Source organism: Leuresthes tenuis, unplaced genomic scaffold, assembly GCF_036924035.1.
Source record: "Leuresthes tenuis unplaced genomic scaffold, fLeuTen1.0.hap1 SCAF_17, whole genome shotgun sequence".
In the NCBI taxonomy this organism is placed as follows: Eukaryota; Metazoa; Chordata; class Actinopteri; order Atheriniformes; family Atherinopsidae; genus Leuresthes; species Leuresthes tenuis.
This window is the reverse complement of record NW_027325371.1, coordinates 25,564,546-25,573,663: the sequence shown is the minus strand read 5'-3', so window position 1 is coordinate 25,573,663 and position 9,118 is coordinate 25,564,546. Positions and strand designations below refer to the sequence as shown.

Sequence of the window (9,118 nt, the reverse complement as noted above, 5' to 3'; positions counted from 1 at the left end):
CTCACCACACTTGCGGCAGAACTTGGGCTGCCCCTGGTAGTGGATGTAACCTCGGTTTTCAAGGTGGCCAGAGTGTCGCCCACCCGCTGCACTGAGCACTCTTCAGCCCTTTTAAATGGTATAACTTTGCACTCCCGCACGCTCCAGCAAGCACCATTCAAGCAACAACTTTGCACTCCAGCTTCGAACATCGGCACAGTCGCAACAAGTAAGGCGACTCTACTCAGAGAAGTCACTCTGCACAGTAACAAGATTTCTTTTGCACAGACAGAAAGGGCTTCACCCGCAAAGGTAAAGCCTGCCAAAAATAGAAACAACTCATTAGTGCTGCTCTCCACAGAAATCTTTAGTAAAAGGCGAAAGACTTGTACGTTATGAAGAGAAACCAGAGTACGATTATCCGTCACTGCGGGAGCAGGGCATCAGGCTTGTTGGCATAGCCACCTTCCCCATGGTGAGCTTTGCTTGGTTGAGACGCTTGCTTCCCCCCCCCTTGCTCCTCGGCTGACCAAGTAGGAACAATCGGGCCCTATTCGATGGCTGCCTTGTCTTTTACTCTGTGCAAAAGACAAGGCAGCAACAAAAACACCACGAGAATCCCGTATTGAGGCTTTGTTCTGACCGCTCATTCGGGGTCGCATTTCATTCAAGCAATTCTCCTGTTTAGCCCACACTCGGCTCGCTCCCATAGCCGTGTTAAAGTCTACTTCGCATTCACTCTCTTTTCTCAGCAGACTCTTGGGATTTTATCTATAAAATGAATTCCTTCACTCAAACTATGTGAAAACTGCTTTGTCCTTAATATTTACCATGTCTAGAAAGATTTAAACAAAAAAAACAACGTTGTACTTTGCAGTAAAAGAAAGAGCAAATCTAAAGTTTCAGGAATCCGAGAATAAGCTTACTTTCATGAGTTCTTCACGATTTCGGATTTTGCTATAAAATGAATTCCTTCACTCAAACTAAATTAAAACTGCTAAACCGCTAATCTGTTATATGTAAGGCAGATGTCAAATTCACCGAAATAGGATCAAAGGGTATTCGGCCAATCGAGCTGTAGCAACTTCGGTAAAAGAGTATAAGTTGAAGAGTTTGTGAATAAAGGTGTGCGCACACATAGTGTGCTGTACGAAAATAGGCAGGGAGCAATGCCGGCTGGGCTATATGTTCTTGTATGTTGTCTGACTGTTTGATTTGAATGTGTTGTGTAAGTGTCCTGTTGAATGTTACATGTTTGGGCTTTGACACGCTTCACTGTGGTTGTTAACTGTGTGGTGTGTCCTGAAATGTTATATGTTTGGGCTGTGTGACATGCTTAATGCTTGTCAGTAGCTACCCACTTATTCATATACTATCAAAGTATGTCCGGACTTCTTATGTTGTCAGTTCCCATCAAAAGCGGAAGCGGAGGTCTTCGGATGCAAGTGGGTGTGAATATCCCACCATACAAGTATGGTGGAGAGGAAGCTGTGAATGGCCGACCATAGTAAAAGGCGGGTGAGAGAAGGTGCGAATGCCTAACCATACATCATCAAAAGAGGGAGCGGAGGTGTTCCGCTGTAAGACGGTGTGAATGTCCGACCATAGATGGTAAAAAGCGGGTAAGAAAAGGTTAAATTACCCGACTGTACAACTGTACACAATCAAAAGAGGGAGCGGAGTTGTTCAGCTAAGAGAAGGTGTGAAAGTCCGACCTTGGTTTGTAAAAAGCGGGTAAGAAAAGGTTCGTATGCCCGAATATACACCATCAAAAGCGGAAGCGGAGGTGTTCGGCTGCAAGATATTGTGAACGTCCGACCAAAGTTTGTAAAAAGCAGTTAAGAAAAGGTTCGAATATCTAACCAAACATAATCAAAAGCGGGAGCAGAGCTGTTCGACTGGAAGTAGGTGTGAATGTCAGATCATAATTTTCAAAAAGCTGATGAGAAAGGGTGAGAATGCCCGACTATACATCATCAAATGCGGGAGCGGAGTTGTTCGGCTGTGAGTAGGTGTGAATCTCCGACCATAATTGCTGAAAAATGTGTTAGAATAGGTAAAAATGCCGGTCCATACATCATCAAAAGCGAGAGAGGTTGTGTTCGGCTGCAAGTAGGTGTGAATGTCCAGCCATAATTACTCACAAACGGGTAAGAAAAGGTAGTATTGCCAGACCATATATGATCAAAACAGGGAGCGGAGGTGGTTCAGCTGCAAGAAGGTTTGAATGTCCGACTAAAGTTCAAATATATTAAAGAAAGCGGGAGGAGAGGTCTTCGGATGAGAGTGGTTGAAAATTTCCAACCATAATGTATAAAATGCGGTGAAAAAAAAGGTGTGATAGAACACTAAAAGGTGGAGCGGAAGTGTTCGGCTGCAAGAAGGTGTGAATGTCCGACTATATTTGGTGAAAAGCAGGTGAAGCCAGGTCTGAATGCCCAACCTTACATCATCAAAAGCGAGATCAGAGGTGTTTGGCTGCAAGAAGGCCATAGTTTGCCAAAAGCGGGTAAGGTGCGAATGTCCGACTAAATATCAACAAAATTTGGGGCAGAGGTCTTCGGATGCAAGTGGGTGTGAATATCCAACCATACAAGTATGGTGGAGAGGAAGCTGTGAATAGCCGACCATAGTTTGGAAAAAGCGGGTAAGAAAAGGTTTGAATACCCGAACATACACCATCAAAAGAGGGAGCGGAGGTGTTCCGCTGTACGAAGGTGTGAATGTCCGACCATAGTTGGTAAAAAGCGGGTAAGAAAAGGTTAAAATACCCGACTGTACACAATCAATAGCGGGAGCGGAGTTGTTCGGCTACTAAAAGGTGTGAAAGTCCGACCCTGGTTTGTAAAAAGCGGGTAAGAAAAGGTTCGAATGCCCGAACATACACCAACAAAAGAGGGAGCGGAGGTGTTCGGCTGCAAGAAGGTGTGAACGTCCGACCAAAGTTTGTAAAAAAGCAGTTAAGAAAAGGTTCGAATATCTAACCAAACATAATCAAAAGCGGGAGCAGAGCTGTTCGACTGCAAGTAGGTGTGAATGTCAGAGAATAATTTGCAAAAAGCTGATGAGAAAGGGTGAGAAATCCCGACTATACACCATCAAATGCGGTAGCGGAGTTGTTCGGCTGTGAGTAGGTGTGATTCTCCAACCATAATTGCTGAAAAATGTGTTAGAAAAGGTAAGAATGCCGGTCCATACATCATCAAAAGCGGGAGAGGTGGTGTTCGGCTGCAAGTAGGTGTGAATGTCCATTAATAATTGCTTTAAAACATGAAAGAAAATTTTCGAATATCAAACCTTACATGATCATTAGCGGGAGAGGAGGTGTTCAGCTGCAAGAAGATGTGAATATCCACCCATAATTACTGAAAAATGGGTAGGAAAAGATGCGAATATCCAACCATAAATCATCAAAAGCAGGAGTGGAGTTGTTCAGCTACAAGAAGGTATGAAAGTCCAACCATGGTTTGTAAAAAGCGGGTAAGAGAAGGTTCGAATACCCGAATATATACCATCAAAAGCGGAAGTGGGGGTGTTCGGCTGCAAGAAGGTGTGAACGTCCGACCAAATATTGTAAAAAGCAGTTAAGAAAAGGTTTGAATATCCAACCGAACATAATCAAAAGCAGGAGCAGAGCTGTTCGACTGCAAGTAGGTGTGAATGTCAGATCATAATTGCTGAAAAATGTGATAGAAAAGACTAGAATGCCGGACAATACATCATCAAAAGCGGGAGAGGTGGTTTTTCGGCTGCAATAGGTGTGAATGTCCAGCCATAATTACTCACAAACGGGGGAAGAAAAGGTAGTATTTCCAGACCACACATGATCAAAACAGGGAATGGAGGTGGTTCAGCTGCAAGGTGTGAATGTCTGACTAAAGTTTGTAAAAACCGTGTAAGACAAGGGGCGAATGCCCGACAATGTATGATCAAAAGAGGGAGCGGAGGTTTTCGGCTGCAAGGTCTGAATGTCCAACCATAATTTGTAAAAATCGGGGAAGAAAAGGCTCGAAAGCCCGACTATACACCATCAAAAGCAGGAGCAGAGGTGTTCAGCTGCAAGCAGGTCTGAATGTCCGACCAATAATTACTGAAAAATGGGTAAGAAAAGGTGTGAATGCCAAATCATACATCATCAAAAGCAGGAGCGGATGTGTTCGGCTACAAGAAGGTTTGAATGTCCAACCATAGTAAGTAATAGGTGGGTAAGAAAAGGCTCGAATGCCCGACTATACACCATCAAAAGCGGAAGCGGAGGTGTTCGGCTGCAAGATATTGTGAACGTCCGACCAAAGTTTGTAAAAAGCAGTTAAGAAAAGGTTCGAATATCTAACCAAACATAATCAAAAGCGGGAGCAGAGCTGTTCGACTGCAAGTAGATGTGAATATCAGATCATAATTTGCAAAAAGCTGATGAGAAAGGGTGAGAATGCCCGACTATACACCATCAAATGCGGGAGCGGAGTTGTTCGGCTGTGAGTAGGTGTGAATCTCCGACCATAATTGCTGAAAAATGTGTTAGAAAAGGTAAGAATGCCGGTCCATACATCATCAAAAGCGAGAGAGGTTGTGTTCGGCTGCAAGTAGGTGTGAATGTCCAGCCATAATTACTCACAAACGGGTAAGAAAAGGTAGTATTGCCAGACCATATATGATCAAAACAGGGAGCGGAGGTGGTTCAGCTGCAAGAAGGTTTGAATGTCCGACTAAAGTTCAAATATATTAACAAAAGCGGGAGGAGAGGTCTTCGGATGAGAGTGGTTGAAAATTTCCAACCATAATGTATAAAATGCGGTGAAAAAAAGGTGTGATAGAACACTAAAAGGTGGAGCGGAAGTGTTCGGCTGCAAGAAGGTGTGAATGTCCGACTATATTTGGTGAAAAGCAGGTGAAGCAAGGTCTGAATGCCCAACCTTACATCATCAAAAGCAAGATCAGAGGTGTTTGGCTGCAAGAAGGCCATAGTTTGCCAAAAGCGGGTAAGGTGCGAATGTTCGACTAAATATCAACAAAATTTGGGGCGGAGGTCTTCGGATGCAAGTGGGTGTGAATGTCCGACTATATTTGGTGAAAAGCAGGTGAAGCAAGGTCTGAATGCCCAACCTTACATCATCAAAAGCGAGATCAGAGGTGTTTGGCTGCAAGAAGGCCATAGTTTGCCAAAAGCGGGTAAGGTGCGAATGACCGACTAAATATCAACAAAAGTGGGGGCGGAGGTCTTCGGATGCAGGTGGGTGTGAATATCCCACCATACAAGTATGGTGGAGAGGAAGCTGTGAATGGCCGACCATAGTAAAAGGCGGGTGAGAGAAGGTGCGAATGTCAAACCATACATAATCAAAACAGGGAGCGGAGGTGTTCTGCTGTAAGAAGGTGTGAATGTCCAACCGTAGTTGGTAAAAAGCGGGTAAGAAAAGGTTAAAATACCCGACTGTACACAATCAATAGCGGGAGCGGAGTTGTTCGGCTACAAGAAGGTGTGAAAGTCCGACCATGGTTTGTAAAAAGCGGGTAAGAAAAGGTGCGAATGCCCGACAATGTATGATCAAAAGAGGGAGTGGAGGTTTTCGGCTGCAAGAAGGTCTGAATGTCCAACCATAATTTGTAAAAACCGGGGAAGAAGAGGCTCGAAAGCCCGACTATACACCATCAAAAGTGGGAGCGGAGGTGTTCAGCTTCAAGACGGTCTGAAAGTCCATCAATAATTGCTAGAAAACATGAAAGAAAATTTTCGAATATCAAACTGCACATGATCATAAGCAGGAGAGGAGGTGTTCAGCTGCAAGAAGGTGTGAATGTCTACCCATAATTACTGAAAAATGGGTAAGAAAAGGTGCGAATGCCTAACCATACATCATCAAAAGAGGGAGCGGAGGTGTTCCGCTGTAAGACGGTGTGAATGTCCGACCATAGATGGTAAAAAGCGGGTAAGAAAAGGTTAAATTACCCGACTGTACACAATCAAAAGAGGGAGCGGAGTTGTTCAGCTAAGAGAAGGTGTGAAAGTCCGACCTTGGTTTGTAAAAAGCGGGTAAGAAAAGGTTCGTATGCCCGAATATACACCATCAAAAGCGGAAGCGGAGGTGTTCGGCTGCAAGATATTGTGAACGTCCGACCAAAGTTTGTAAAAAGCAGTTAAGAAAAGGTTCGAATATCTAACCAAACATAAGAATGAGTCTTTTCCGCTGTAGAATGCCCGACTATAGACCATCAAATGCGGGAGCGGAGGTGTTCGGCTCTGAGTAGGTGTGAATGTCCGACCATAATTGCTGAAGAATGTGTTAGAAAAGGTAAGAATGCTGGACCATACATCATCAAAAGCGGTAGAGGTGGTGTTCGGCTGCAAAAAGGTGTGACTGTTCGACTAAAGTTTGTAAAAAGTGGGTAAGACAAGGTGCGAATGCCTGACAATGTATGATTAAAAGCGGGAGCGGAGGTGTTCAGCTACAAGAAGGTCTACATGTCCATCAATAATATCTAGAAAACATGAAAGAAACTTTTCGAAAATCAAACCGCACATGATCATAAGTGGGATAGGAGGTGTTCAGCTGCAAGGTGTGAATGTCCACCCATAATTCCTGAAAAATGGGCAAAAAAAAGGTGTGAATGCCCAACCATACATCATCAAAAGCAGGAGTGGAAGTGTTCGGCTACAAGAAGGTGTGAACGTCCAACCAAAATATGTAAAAAGAAGTTAAGAAAAGGTTCGAATATCCAACCAAACATAATCAAAAGCGGGAGCAGAGCTGTTCGACTGCAAGTAGGTGTGAATGTCAGATCATAATTTGCAAAAAGCTGATGAGAAAGGGTGAGAATGCCCGACTATACATCATCAAATGCGGGAGCGGAGTTGTTCGGCTGTGAGTAGGTGTGAATCTCCGACCATAATTGCTGAAAATGTGTTAGAAAAGGTAAAAATGCCGGTCCATACATCATCAAAAGCGAGAGAGGTTGTGTTCGGCTGCAAGTAGGTGTGAATGTCCAGCCATAATTACTCACAAACGGGTAAGAAAAGGTAGTATTGCAAGACCATATATGATCAAAACAGGGAGCGGAGGTGGTTCAGCTGCAGGAAGGTTTGAATGTCAAACTTAAGTTCAAATATATTAACAAAAGTGGGAGGAGAGGTCTTCGGATGAAAGTGGTTGAAAATTTCCAACCATAATGTATAAAATGCGGTGAAAAAAAAGTGTGATAGAACACTAAAAGGTGGAGCGGAAGTGTTCGGCTGCAAGAAGGTGTGAATGTCCGACTATATTTGGTGAAAAGCAGGTGAAGCAAGGTCTGAATGCCCAACCTTACATAATCAAAAGCGAGATCAGAGGTGTTTGGCTGCAAGAAGGCCATAGTTTGTCAAAAGCGGGTAAGGTGCGAATGTCCGACTAAATATCAACAAAATTTGGGGCGGAGGTTTTCGGATGCAAGTGGGTGTGAATATCCCACCATACAAGTATGGTGGAGAGGAAGCTGTGAATAGCCGACCATAGTTTGGAAAAAGCGGGTAAGAAAAGGTTTGAATGCCCGAACATACACCATCAAAAGAGGGAGCGGAGGTGTTCCGCTGTACGGAGGTGTGAATGTCCGACCATACTTGGTAAAAAGCGGGTAAGAAAAGGTTAAAATACCCGACTGTACACAATCAATAGCGGGAGCGGATGTGTTCGGCTACAAGAAGGTGTGACATTCCGACCATGGTTTGTAAAAAGTGGGTAAGAAAAGGTGCGAATGTCCGACAATGTATGATCAAAAGAGAGAGCGGAGGTTTTCGGATACACGAAGGTTTGAATGTCCTACCATAGTTTGTAAATAGCGGGTAAGAAAAGGTTCGAATGCCCGACTATACACCATAAAAAGCGGGAGCGGAGGTGTTCCGCTGTAAGACGGTGTGAATGTCCGACCATAGTTGGTAAAAAGCGGGTAAGAAAAGGTTAAAATACCCGACTGTACACAATCAATAGCGGGAGCAGAGTTGTTCGGCTGCAAGAAGGTGTGAAAGTCCGACCATGGTTTGTAAAAAGCAGTTAAGAAAAGGTTCGAATATCCAAACCAAACATAATCAAAAGCGGGAGCAGAGCAGTTCGACTGCAAGTAGGTGTGAATGTCCAGCCATAATTACTCACAAACGGGGGAAGAAAAGGTAGTATTGCCAGACCATACATGATCAAAACAGGGAGCGGAGGTTCAGCTGCAAGGTGTGAATGTCTGACTATAGTTTGTAAAAAGCGGGTAAGACAAGGTGCGAATGCCCAACAATGTATGGTCAAAAGAGAGAGCGGAGGTGTTCGGCTGCAAGGTCTGAATGTCCAACCATAATTTGTAAAAACCGGGTAAGAAAAGGCTCGAAAGCCCGACTATACATCATCAAAAGCGGGAGCGGAGGTGTTCAGCTGCAAGAAGGTGTGAATGTTCGACTAAAGTTTGTAAAAAGCAGGTAAGACAAGGAGCGATGTCCCGACATTGTATGATCAAAAGCGGGAGCGGAGGTGTCCAGCTGTGAGTAGGTGTGAATGTCCGACCATAATTGCTGAAAAATGTGTTAGAAAAGGTAAGAATACTGGACCATACATCATCAAAAGCGGGAGAGGTGGTGTTCGGCTGCAAGAAGGTGTGAAAGTCCGACAGTGGTTTGTAAAAAGCGGGTAAAGAAAGGTTCGAATGCCCGAATATACATCATCAAAAGCGGAAGCGGAGGTGTTCGGATGCAAGAAGGTGTGAACGTCCGACCAAAGTTTGTAAAAAGCAGTGAAAAGCGAGAAAAAGCATTTCGTGAGTTCTGCATGATTTGGGATTTTGCTTATAAAATGCATTACTTCACTCAAACTATGTTAAAACTGATTTGCCCCTCATATTTACCATGTCTAGAAATATTTAAACAAAAAAACAACGTTGTACTTTGCAGTAAAAGAAAGAGCAAATCTAAAGTTTCAGGAATCCGAGTATAAGCCTGCTTTCATGAGTTCTGCACGATTTCGGATTTTGCTATAAAATGAATTGCTTTGCTCAAACCAAGTTAAAACTGCTTTGTCCTTCCATATTCATCAATGTCTAGATCGACTTCAACAAAGAAAAACATTGGACTTTGCAGTAGAAGAAGTTGAAATCCATCTACACATTGATAAATATGAAGGACAAAGCAGTT

General features: G+C 43.7%; 1 non-coding gene across 1 annotated transcript; it reads right to left on the bottom strand.

The window, feature by feature from the left end:
• Window positions 1-280: 280 nt before the first annotated feature.
• On the bottom strand, window positions 281-394 carry LOC140274229 (U5 spliceosomal RNA). The gene has a single exon (XR_011908202.1). It is a non-coding gene; the product is annotated as a U5 spliceosomal RNA (small nuclear RNA).
• Between the last annotated feature and the right edge of the window lie 8,724 nt (window positions 395-9,118).